This window comes from Triticum aestivum, chromosome 6A (genome assembly GCF_018294505.1).
Source record: "Triticum aestivum cultivar Chinese Spring chromosome 6A, IWGSC CS RefSeq v2.1, whole genome shotgun sequence".
Lineage (NCBI taxonomy): Eukaryota > Viridiplantae > Streptophyta > Magnoliopsida > Poales > Poaceae > Triticum > Triticum aestivum.
Window position 1 is genome coordinate 274,629,801 of NC_057809.1, and position 12,721 is coordinate 274,642,521.

The following is a 12,721-nucleotide window of genomic DNA, read 5'->3' on the forward strand; positions in this document are numbered from 1 at the left end:
TTTATGTTTGGGAACCGCCTATGATATATCTAGCATGGAAAGTGTTGGGAATTCTCGGTCATTTTCGTTGACGGGAAAAGTATGCATCTCAAAATATTTTATCTCTCAATTTAAGCTTTGAGCTCTAGCACCTCTACAAATCTCTGCTTCCCTCTGCGAAGGGCCTGTCTATTTACTTTATGCAATTTTTATTTTTATTTGAGTCTCCATCTTCTCTTATAAAGCACCAACTAGCGAGCACTATTGTTGTACTTGTGCATTGGATGTAGCTAATATTTGAGTGTGTTTCATGAATGGATCAATGATTGAGCATAATGGGCTAGGGATACCTTTCTTTAGCGTTGATATTTTGAAAGACATGGTTGCTTGTTAGTATGATTGAGTATTGACGTCTTCATGTCAAATTATAGACTATTGCTTTGAATCATTCAATCCAAATGTCCATGCTACAAAAGAAAGAGTATATGATGAGTATGATATGTAGCATTCCACAACAAAAATTGATCCATCTTGATCATCCCGGCGGCCATCTTCATCATCCTAGCGGCCACCATGATGAGGAGGGAGTAGTCCACCCTCGGGGGTGAGGGTTTGTACCAGTAGCCATGTGTCTAGTCTCTCTCTCTCTCTCTCTCGTGTTCTTGAGTTGGTACGATCTTGATGTATCACGAGCTTTGTTAATATAGTTGGATCATATGATGTTTCCACCTCTCTATATTGTTGTGATGAATTGAGTTTTCCCTTTGAGATTTCGTTCTTATCGGATTGAATACTTCTGTGGATTTGAGAACACTTGATGTATGTGTTGCTGTGAATACCCATGGTGACAATGGGGTGTCATATTGATTCACTTGATGTGTGTTTTGGCACTCAACTCGCTGATTCCCGAGGTGACATTGGGGTAATCTATGCATAGGGGTTGATGCACGTTCTCGTCTTTGTTTCTCCGGTAGAAATCTTGGGGCACTCTTTGAGGTTCTTTGTGTTGGATTGAGTATTATGAATCTAAAATTGTTTGATGCATATCGTATAATCAACTCACGGATACTCACAGTGACATTAGAGTTTGTTGATGTGTATCATATGGTGTTATTTTAGTATGAACTCTTAGATAGATCGGTCGGAAAGGATAACTTTTTGTAATTTTAGTACAAACTATTGGATAGATCGGTCGGGAAGGATAACGTTGAGGTGGTTTCGTACCCTATAAACAATTTCTTCTTATGTTCTCCGCTAGATAGGAACTTTGGAGTGATTCTTCATCGCACATTGAGGAATGATTATGTGATCCAATTACATTAGCATTGTTGAGAGATTGCACCGGCGAAAGTACGGACCCGGGGCCTCATTTTCAAGCATTGCAATACCGTTTGTGCTCACTTTTGTTACTTGCGACCTTGCTGTTTTTTTATTGTTCCTATTACAAAAATCAATATCTACTATCGTTGCTACACTTGTATTACCATCTCTTTGCTGAACTAGTGCACCGATACAATTCACCATTGTATTTGGTGTGTTGGGGACACAAGAGACTCTTTGTTATTTGGTTGCAGGGTTGTTTGAGAGAGACCATGATACGTCTCCAACGTATCTATAATTTTTTATTGTTCCATGCTATATTATATCCTGTTTTGAACATTATTGGGCTTTATTATACAATTTTATATTATTTTTGGGACTAACCTATTAACCGGAGGCCCAGCCCAGAATTGTTGTTTTTGCCTATTTCAGAGTTTCGCAGAAAAAGAATATCAAACGGAGTCCAAACGGAATGAAACATTCGGGAACGTGATTTTCGGAACGAACGTGATCCAGAGGACTTGGACCCTACATCAAGACATCAACCAGGAAGGCATGAGATAGGGGGCGCGCCTACCCTCCCCCCCCCCTAGGCGCGCCCTCCACCCTCGTGGGGCCCACATTGCTCCATCGACGTACTCCTTCCTCCTATATATACCTACGTACCCCCAAACTACCAGATACGGAGCCAAAACCCTAATTCCACCGCCGTAACTTTTTGTATCCACGAGATCCCATCTTGGGGCCTTTTTCGGAGCTCCGTCAGAGGGGGCATTAATCACGGAGGGCTTCTACATCAACACCATAGCCTCTCGGATGAAGTGTGAGTAGTTTACTTCAGACCTTTGGGTCCATAGTTATTAGCTAGATGGCTTCTTATCTCTTTTTGGATCCCAATACAAAGTTCTCCCCCTCTCTTGTGGAGATCTATTCGATGTAATCTTCTTTTGCGGTGTGTTTGTTGAGACCGACGAATTATGGGTTTATGATCAAGTTTACCTATGAACAATATTTGGATCTTCTCTGAATTCTTAAATGTATGATTGGTTATCTTTGCAAGTCTCTTCGAATTACCAGTTTGGTTTGGCCTACTAGATTGATCTTTCTTGCAATGGGAGAAGTGCTTAGCTTTGGGTTCAATCTTGCGGTGTCCTTTCCCAGTGATAGTAGGGGCAGCATGGCACGTATTGTATTGTTGCCAACGAGGATAACAAGATGGGGTTTACATCATATTGCATGAGTTTATCCATCTACATCATGTCATCTTGCTTAAAGCGTTACTCTGTTCTCTTGAACTTAATACTCTAGATGCATGCTGGATAGCGGTCGATGTGTGGAGTAATAGTAGTAGATGCAGGCAGGAGTCGGTCTACTTGTCTCGGACGTGATGCCTATATGCATGATCATACCTAGATATTCTCATAATTATGCTCAATTATGTCAATTTCTCAATAGTTATTTGTTTACCCACCATAATACTTATGCTCTCGAGAGAAGCCACTAGTGAAACCTATGGCCCCCGGGTCTATTTTCCATCATATTAATATTACATCAACAAGCTATTTCCTTTTCCGTTTATTTTGCTTTCTTTACTTTGCATCTTTATCATAAAAATATCCAAAATATTATCTTATCATATCTATCAGATCTCACTCTCGTAAGTGACCGTGAAGGGATTGACAACCCCTTTATTGTGTTGGTTGCGAGGAGTTTATTTGTTTGTGTAGGCGCGAGGGACTCGTGCATGGCCTCCTACTGGATTGATACCTTGGTTCTCAAAAACTGAGGGAAATACTTATGCTACTTTGCTGCATCACCTTTTCCTCTTCAAGGGAAAACCAACGCAGTGCTCAAGAGGTAGCAAGAAGGATTTCTGGCGCCGTTGCCGGGGAGTCTACGCAAAAGTCAACATACCAAGTACCCATCACAAACCCTTATCTCCCGCATTACATTATTTGCCATTTGCCTCTCGTTTTCCTCTCCCTCACTTCACCCTTGCCATTTTATTCGCCCTCTCTTTTCCGCTCACCTTTCTTCCGCCATGTCGGAATCAAAAAGGGTTGGAGGTTCTCTCCCGAGTTTTAGTACTTTGGACAATCCTTCTATTCTAGCTAAACTCATAAATAAAGATGCTATGGAAAGACCTACCAGAGTTATCAATGAGAATCTTAATAATTTTGATGAAGATGATTCCAGAATTTTTCGTTATTTACTTGATGAATCCTTGAAATATGCTTGGGATAGACTATTAAGGATCAGGGCCAGCTATGTGCCCCAATACCAAATTGAAATTTACTTAAAGAGCTTTTAAGTTGCCCTACCTTCTTCTTTCAAGCATGTCTTAGATTCTATATTTGAAGAAGGTTTTCTTGAAGGGATGCCGTAGATACTTATGAAAAGATGAAAACCATATTTGGGCACCCCATGAATGAGAAGGTTGAATCTACATCTCTTTTGCTCTCTTACCAAACCGGATCTATCAAAGAGATGAAGGCTAGCTTAGATACAAATTTCCGTAACGTGCTTAATATGTCTTCTACCATTAATATCCATGTGCTTTAGAAAAATAGAAAGATTAATTCCATAGATTGCAAGTTTGCTCTTTTCTTCCCTAAAACCAAAGATGGCAATACCTAGATCAATCCTTGCTTTTATGCTTAGCTAGGGGCGTTAAACGATAGCGCTTGTTGGGAGGCAACCCAATTTTATTTTTATTCCTTGATTTTTTTTTCTCCTGTTTAGTAATAAATAATTTATCTAGCCTCTGTTTTGGTTGTGTTTTTTGTGTTTAATTAGTGTTTGTGCCAAGTAGAACCGTTGGGAAGACTTGGGGAAAGTCTTTTTAATCTTGCTGTAAAAAACAGAAACTTTAGCGCTCACGAGAACTGCTGCCATTTTTATTTAGAAAGTGATATTTAGTTAATTATTTTTTAGATGATTAATAGATAAATTACTCACGTCCATAAATTTATTTTAGAATTTTTGGGTTTCCAGAACTTGCTTTAGCTACAGATTACTACAGACTGTTCTGTTTTTGACAGATTCTGTTTTTCGTGTGTTGTTTGCTTATTTTTGATGAATCTATGGCTAGTAAAATATTTTATAAACCATAGAGAATTTGGAATGCAGTAGTTTTAACACCAATATAAATAAATAATGAGTTCATTGCAGTACCTTGAAGTGGTGTTTTGTTTTCTTTCGTTAACGGAGGTCACGAGATTTTCTACTTTAAGTTTTGTGTTGTGAAGTTTTCAAGTTTTGGGTGAAAGATTTGATGGATTATGGAACAAGGAGTGGCAAGATCCTGATGCCCATGGCACCCCAAGATAATCTAAGGACACCTAAAAGCCAAAGCTTGGGGATGCCCCGGAAGGCATCCTCTCTTTCGTCTACTTCCATCGGTAACTTTACTTGGAGCTATATTTTTATTCACCACATGATATGTGTTTTTCTTGGAGCATCTTGTATTATTTAAGTCTTTATTTGTTAGTTTTCCACAATCATCCTTTCTGTGCACACCTTTTGAGAGAGACACACATGATTCGGAAATTGTTAGAATACTCTATGTGCTTCACTTATATCTTTTGAGTTATATAGTTTTGCTCTAGTGCTTCACTTATATCTTTTAGGGCACGGTGGTGGATTTGTTTTATAGAAACTATTGTTCTCTCATGCTTCACTTAGATTATTTTGAGAGTCCTACAAAACAGCGTGGTAATTTGCTTTAATTATGTTAGGCATTCAAGATTAATAAAAAAATTCTTATGAGTGTGTTGAATACTATGAGAAGTTTGATACTTGATAATTGTTTTGAGATATGGAGATGGTGATATTAGAGTCGTGCTAGTTGAGTAGTTGTGCATTTGAGAAATGCTTGTGTTGAAGTTTGTGATTCCCGTAGCATGCATGTATGGTGAACCGTTATGTGATGAAGTCGGAGCATGATTTATTTATTGATTGTCTTCCTTATGAGTGGCGGTAGGGGACGAGCGATGGTCTTTTCCTACCAATCTATCCCCCTAGGAGCATGCGCGTAATACTTTGCTTTGATAACTAATAGATTTTTGCAATAAGTATGTGAGTTCTTTATGACTAATGTTGAGTCCATGGATTATACGCACTCTCACCCTTCCACCATTGCTAGCCTCTCTAATACCGCACACCTTTCGTCGGTATCATACATCCACCATATACCTTCCTCAAAACAGCCACCATACCTACCTATCATGGCATTTCCATAGCCATTCCGAGATATATTGACATGCAACTTTCCACCATTCCGTTTATTATGACACGCTTCATCATTGTCATATTGCTTGCATGATCATGTAGTTGAGATCATATTTGTGGCAAAGCCACCGTTCATAATTCTTTCATACATGTCACTCATGCATCATTGCACATCCCGGTACACCGCTGGAGGCATTCACATAGAGTCATATTTTGTTCTAAGTATCGAGTTGTAATTCTTGAGTTGTAAGTAAATAAAGTGTGATGATCATCATTATTAGAGCATTGTCCCAAGTGAGGAAGGGATGATGGAGATTATGATTCCCCCACAAGTCGGGATGAGACTCCGGACTAAATAAAAAATAAAAAAATAGGAACAAAAAAATGAAAAAGAGAGAAAAAGAGAGAAGGGACAATGTTACTATCCTTTTGCCACACTTGTTCTTCAAAGTAGCACCATGATCTTCATGACAGAGAGTCTCCTATGATATCACTTTCATATACTAGTGGGAATTTTTCATTATAGGACTTGGCTTGTATATTCCAATGATGGGCTTCCTCAAAATGCCCTAGGTCTTCGTGAGCAAGCGAGTTGGATGCACACCCACTTAGTTTCTTTTGTTGAGCTTTCACACACTTATAGCTCTAGTGCATCCGTTGCATGGCAATCCCTACTCACTCACATTGATATCTATTAATGGGCATCTCCATAGCCCGTTGATACGCCTAGTTGATGTGAGACTATCTTCTCCCTTTTTGTCTTCTCCACAACCACCCTTCTATTCCACATATAGTGCTATGTCCATGCCTCACACTCATGTATTGCATGAAGATTGAAAAAGTTTGAGAACACCAAAAGTATGAAACAATTGATTGGCTTGTCATTGGGGTTGTGCATGATTTAAATACTCTGTGTGGTGAAGATGGAGCATAGCCAGACTATATGATTTTGTAGGGATAACTTTCTTTGGCCATGTTATTTTGAAGAGACATAATTGCTTAGTTAGTATGCTTGAAGTATTATTATTTCTATGTCAATATTGAACTTTTGTATTGAATCTTTCGGATTTGAATATTCATACCACAATTAAGAGAATTACATTGAAATTATGCTAAGTAGCATTCCACATCAAAAATTATGTTTTTATCATTTTCCTACTCGAGGACGAGCATGAATTAAGCTTAGGGATGCTTGATACGTCTCCAATGTATCTATAATTTTTTTATTGTTCCATGCTATATTATATCCTGTTTTGAACATTATTGGGATTTATTATACACTTTTATATTATTTTTGGGACTAACCTATTAACCGGAGGCCCAGGTCGGAATTGTTGTTTTTTGCCTATTTCAGAGTTTCACAGAAAAAGAATATCAAACGGAGTCCAAACGGAATGAAACATTCGGGAACGTGATTTTCGGAATGAACGTGATCCAGAGGACTTGGACCCTACGTCAAGACATCAACCAGGAAGGCACGAGGTAGGGGGCAAGCCTACACCCCCCCCAGGCGCGCCCTCCACCCTCGTGGGGCCCATGTTGCTCCACCAACGTACTCCTTCCTCCTATATATACCTACGTACCCCCAAACTACCAGATACGGAGCCAAAACCCTAATTCCACCGCCGTAAATTTCTGTATCCATGAGATCCCATCTTGGGGCCTTTTCCAGAGCTCCGCCGGAGGGGGAATCGATCACAGAGGGCTTCTACATCAACACCATAGCCTCTCCGATGAAGTGTGAGTAGTTTACTTCAAACCTTCGGGTCCATAGTTATTAGCTAGATGGCTTCTTCTCTCTTTTTGGATCTCAATACAAAGTTCTCCCCCTCTCTTGTGGAGATCTATTCGATGTAATCTTCTTTTGCAGTGTGTTTGTTGAGACCGATGAATTGTGGGTTTATAATCAAGTTTATCTATGAACAATATTTGAATCTTCTCTGAATTCTTTTATGTATGATTGGTTACCTTTGCAAGTCTCTTCGAATTATCAGTTTGGTTTGGCCTACTAGATTGATCTTTCTTGCAATGGGAGAAGTGCTTAGCTTTGGGTTCAATCTTGCGGTGTCCTTTCCAAGTGACAGTAGGGGCAGCAAGGCACGTATTTTATTGTTGCCATCGAGGATAACAAGATGGGGTTTACATCATATTGCATGAGTTTATCCCTCTACATCGTGTCATCTTGCTTAAAGCGTTACTCTGTTCTCTTGAACTTAATACTCTAGATGCATGCTGGATAGCGGTCGATGTGTGGAGTAATAGTAGTAGATGCAGGAAGGAGTCGGTCTACTTGTCTCGGACGTGATGCCTATATACATGAGCATGCCTAGATATTCTCATAACTATGCTCAATTCTATCAATTGCTCAACAGTAATTTGTTTACCCACCGTAATACTTATGCTCTCGAGAGAAGCCACTAGTGAAACCTATGGCCCCCGGGTCTATTTTCCATCATATTAATCTTCCATCAACAAGCTATTTCCTTTTCCGTTTATTTTGCTTTCTTTACTTTGCATCTTTATCATAAAAATACCAAAAATATTATCTTATCATATCTATGAGATCTCACTCTCGTAAGTGACCATGAAGGGATTGACAACCCCTTTATTGCGTTGGTTGCGAGGAGTTTATTTGTTTGTGTAGGTGCGAGGGACTCGTGCGTGGCCTCCTACTGGATTGATACCTTAGTTCTCAAAAACTGAGGGAAATACTTACGCTACTTTGATGCATCACCCTTTCCTCTTCAAGGGAAAACCAACGCAGTGCTCAAGAGGTAGCAGACCATCATCATCCTATGCCTCCCGCGGATTGATAAACCTTAGGTCATCCACTTGAGGGAAATCTGCTATTTTCATACAAAACTCTGTGCTTGGAGGCCCAACAAGAGTCTACGAGAACAAGTTGTGTAGTAGACATCACGCCGTTCCATAAAACCACCACATATCCGCTGCCATCACGCCACCAGTCCGAGTTGCCACCATATACATCTCCTCCACTAGTCCGAGTTGCCACCATATACATCTCCACCACCAGTCCGAGTTCCACCTGATTGATCTCCGCCACCAGTCTTAGTCCGATTCCAGTATTTGTTCATTTTTTCGATTTCCATATCACGCCATACTACGAGTCGTGACCAAGTTGGAATCCCCAACTTTTGTGCCACCCGTAGAAGAAAAATAGTTCAAGTTTCAAAAAAATCTGGCTAGGCAGTTTTTAGGCCATTTGTAGACTTTTTCGAAAACAATTTGTTGTGGAGTAAAAAAAGAGGGAAAAGTGCAAAAAGGTGAAAAAGGAGAGATTCAGAGTGTGCTCAACCCTTGTTTATGTGCAGCGCCGTGATTTTGTTAGTGTTCAAGGCTCGCGTCTCTAGCACGGTCTAGCCTAGGACTAACACAGTACCGTCGTTGAGCGTTTATTCAACTTTGCATCTCTGAATTGATTATTGCTGACCTTTATGCTACCATATTATAAGCCATCCCAGCTCCACATACATCTACATAGTGCATTTGAATCTCCCTGGTAATCATTGTATCCAAGGTTTGAGAGTTTTGACTACAACGTTGTTGATCACCACCTACTATTAGGTAAGAACCGGTAAAATTTGAGGTTTGCTTAACGGATTTGTGACACCCCACCACCACCACTTTCTAGTAGTCTGTAGGATCATATTCTTGTGTGTTTGTATTGCTGCTAACCATGGAAGGACCACGAGGCAATGAGATGGACTGGGTGAACATGACGAAGAAGGAGATTCATGATAAATTTCAGCAAATGTTAGGTCAACGGGTGGAAGACGTGATGGCCAGCTTTGGTAAGGCACTCAAGAGGATTCATGACATTGAGAAGACAATTGACACCAAGTTGGATGCCAAGTTCGATGAAGTGCTTGTGCATCTACCACAACCACCACCTGCATCTGTTGCACCATTGCAACAACATCAACAACCACCACGTCGCGATCTAGCAGGGCGAGCGCGGCGTGTTCCTCTTGAGTCAGGACAGACTTCTGGTGCCGCTGCTACTACTATTGATGCTTCTGTAGCTCTTGCTGCTACTGCAGAGGAGGAGGACTATTACGGGGATGAGGTTGATCAAAATTAGAACTATGTGCAACCACCAGCACCATCGCCACAAGGTCATCCTCATGCATATAATCGCAATGGTAGGGCTGCACCACCACCTCAGGTACGGGATCATGACCATCTTCCTAAACTAAAGTTGAATATTTCGACTTTTGAGGGTAGATATGTTCATGATGTATATCTTACTTGGGAGTTAGAAACTGAACAATGTTTTACATGTTTACAATATCCCAAGGAGAGACATGTTGCTGCTGCTGTTTGTGCTTTCACTAGTTTTGCTTGTGTGTGGTGGTCTGAACATTGTAGATTATATCCTATTCCAGCTACTTGGGCTGCTTTGAAAACTGCTATCAGTACTTATTGGGTTCCACCATATTAACAATGTGAATTGCTTCAAAAACTACAGCGTTAAGACAAGGAAAAAAATTATGTAGAGGAACATTATCAGGAATTACAAACTGGCATGATTAGATGTGGTATTGTTGAGGATAATGAGGCTATGCTTGCATGTTTTATGGGTGGGTTAAATAGAGAGATTTAGGCTATTTTAGATTATAAGAAGTATATTAATATCACTCACTTATTCCATCTTACTTGCAAAGCTGAACATGAAGTGTAGGATCGACAGGCATTGGCACGAACTAACTTTTCTGCAGGTCAACCTTCATCATGGACCCTGATACGTCTCCAACATATCTATAATTTTTGATTGTTCCATGCTATTATATTATATGTTTTGGATGTTTTATATGCATTAATATGCTATTTTATATTATTTTTGGGACTAACCTATTAACCTAGAGGCCAGTGCCAGTTTCTCTTTTTTCCTTGTTTTAAATTTTCGCAGAAAAGGAATACCAAACGGAGTCCAAACGGAATAAATCTTTTGCAATGATTTTTCTTGGACTAGAAAACATCTAGTGGACTTGGAGTGCAAGTCAGGGAAGCCACAAGGCGGCCACAAGGACAGAAGGCGCGCCCAGGGGGTAGGGTGCGCCCCCACCCTTGTGGGCCCCTCGTGACTCCACCAACCTATTTCTTCCACCTATATATTCTCACATATTCCAAAACCAATGAAGAGAGCCACTAAAACACTTTTCCACCACTACAACCTTCTGTACCCGTGAGATCCCCTCTAGGGGTCTTTTCCGGTGTCCTGTCGCAGGGGGATTCGATCACGAAGGGCTTCTACATCAACACCATTGCCCTTTCGATGAAGCGTGAGTAGTTTACCACAGACCTATGGGTCCATAGCTAGTAGCTAGATGGCTTCTTCTCTCTCTCCTTGATTCTCAATACCATGTTCTCCTCAATGTTCTTGGAGATCTATTCGATGTAATACTTTTTTGCGCTGTGTTTGCCAAGATCCGATGAATTGTGGATTTATGATTAGCTTATCTATGAATATTATTTGAATCTCCTCTGAATTCTTATATGCATGGTTTGATATCTTTGCAAGTCTCTTCGAACTATCGATTTGGTTTGGCCAACTAGATTGGTTTTTCTTGCAATGCGAGAAGTGCTTAGCTTTGGGTTCAATCTTGCTGTGTCCTTTCCCAATGACAGTAGGGGCAGCAAGGCACGTATTGTATTATTGCCATAGAGGATAAAAAGATGGGGTTTACATCATATTTCTTGAGTTTATTCCTCTACATCATGTCATCTTACTTAATGCGTTACTCTGTTCTTCATGAACTTAATACTCTAGATGCAGGCAGGAGTCAGTCGATGTGTGAAGTAATAGTAGTAGATGCAGGCAGGAGTCGGTCTACTTTATATGGACGTGATGCCTATATTCATGATCCTTGCCTTAGATATCATCGTAACTTTGCGCTTTTCTATCAATTGCTCGGCAGTAATTTGTTCACCCACTGTAATATTTTCTATCTTCAGAGAAGCCTCTAGTGAAACCTATGGCCCTCGGCTATATTTTCCATCATATTAGTTTACTATTTACTTCCTTTGCAATCTTTTACTTTCCGATCTATAAACCAAAAATATTTACTTTACTATTTATCTATCTCTATTAGATCTCACTTTTGCAATTAACCGTGATGGGATTGGCAACCCCTTTATCGCGTTGGGTGCAAGTTGTTGATTGTTTGTGCAGGTATTCGGTGACTTGTTCATTGTCTCCTACTGGGTTGATACCTTGGTTCTCAAAACTGAGGGAAATACTTACTCTACTTTGCTACATCACCCTTTCCTCTTCAAGGGAAAACCCAACACAAGCTCAAGAGGTAGCAGGAATAATTTCGGGCGCCGTTGCCGGGAGATCTATGCCAAGTCAAGACATACCAAGTACCCATCATAAACTCTCATCTCTTGCATTACATTATTTGCCATTCGCCTCTAGTTTTCCTCTCCCCCACTTCTAAAACAATTTTTGAAAAGATTTCCCTTTTCTTTCGCCCTTCTTCCGTTCGATCTTGTGTTACCATGTGCCTTATTTTTGCTTACATCTTTGCTTGCTAAAAGTTTATGGAGCCCCATCCACTTGCTAATCTTTTTAAGGGACCCAATTATGATGAACCAACTGCTAGTGAGTTGAGTGCACTAGATTATCTTTATGGAGTTTTGCTTGAAATCCGTGAATCTGAAAATTGTGATGAAGTGCTTTATAAAGTGATTCACGATAGATCTTTGAATAAAAAGCATGATTGCAATGATGCTATTATAAATTCTATTAATTTCAATTGTGCTAATAATATGCAAAACCCTAAGCTTGGGGATGCTAATTTTGCTATGTCGACTACTTGTTGCAATGATCATGATTGGGGTGATTCTTCTTATGATCTGGAAAATTTATTTAAGCCCCATGATGAATATGAGATTGATAATAATGTTTGAAATTATATTGAAATTGGGTTTGGAAGAGTGTCGACTTTAGATCCCACATATTTGGAGAATATTCAGTCTTATGAAATTTTTGATAAAAGTGGGTTCGAAGAGGTCATGACTTTATTTTATGATAATCCCACTATTTCGGAAGAGTGTCAACTTTGCATGCATGTGGATCATGAAGAGAAAATTTTATGTGATAATTATATTGTTGAATTTGATTATGATCCTACATGTAATTATTATGAGAGAGGAAAATATGGTTGTA